Below are 776 nucleotides of genomic sequence, written 5' to 3' on the forward strand. Positions count from 1 at the left end.
TCACCTGAAAAGCGAGAGTATCATGCCTCCTACAGGGCTACTGAGGTGGCCCTATGAAATAACACAGTGACCTGGAGGGCCCACCAAGGCAGGACAGGGCTGTTGCTGTTGGGGAGGCACACATTTCATACCATGTAACCTGGTCCACTGTCAACCCACTTCCTGGACCCAACAAAGCTGTGCATGGCCCATACTCCTACACACAGGCATAAGGGGACAACCAGGATCAAAGTAGGTGTTGGAGTAGGAATGGTTAAGGGACAGTAACAGGCCAGTTCAGAGTCTGCAGGGAGTGGCAGCCTTGTGCCAGGCCAGGCACTGAGACAGGCCTGTATGTCCCAACTGTAGGCAGGCCATATCACTCTCCTTGTAATTCTTAGTAGACACCATGTGGTCCCCACCCAGGCTCTAGAGCCTCATCCTAGCAGGCACTCAAATATTTGCTGAGTGAGGATGGGCACGCATGACTGACTTTGGTCAACTCCCAGCTGGCTGGTCACCAACTTTTCTTTGTAACATATTCAGGCCCCACAGCTATTCTCCTGGGGATTGTTTACTGAGCACCTACAGAACCACATGGGCCTGCCAGGACTGGGACAGTGGTCCAAAACATAGAGGTTCCTGATCAGCTCAGGAACTAGGCAGAAAGAGAATCAGGTCCTGAGCATACCTATATGGCCGTCCTGCTAAAATTTCTCATGGTCCCTGTAGAAGCTAGCCTTTGACCTGACCACAAAGCAACCTGGCTGTGGCTAGTTCTGTGTCCCTGTCCTTAC

The 776-nt window shown here is 52.1% G+C and overlaps 1 protein-coding gene across 1 annotated transcript in view; it reads right to left on the minus strand.

Annotated features, from left to right (window-relative positions):
- Positions 1–776, minus strand: part of RNF185 (ring finger protein 185) — a 32,479-nt gene that overhangs the window by 23,622 nt on the left and 8,081 nt on the right. The gene's annotated exons all lie outside the window — the stretch shown is intronic.

The sequence above is a fragment of the Colobus angolensis genome, unplaced genomic scaffold, assembly GCF_000951035.1.
Source record: "Colobus angolensis palliatus isolate OR3802 unplaced genomic scaffold, Cang.pa_1.0 Scaffold171, whole genome shotgun sequence".
Lineage (NCBI taxonomy): Eukaryota > Metazoa > Chordata > Mammalia > Primates > Cercopithecidae > Colobus > Colobus angolensis.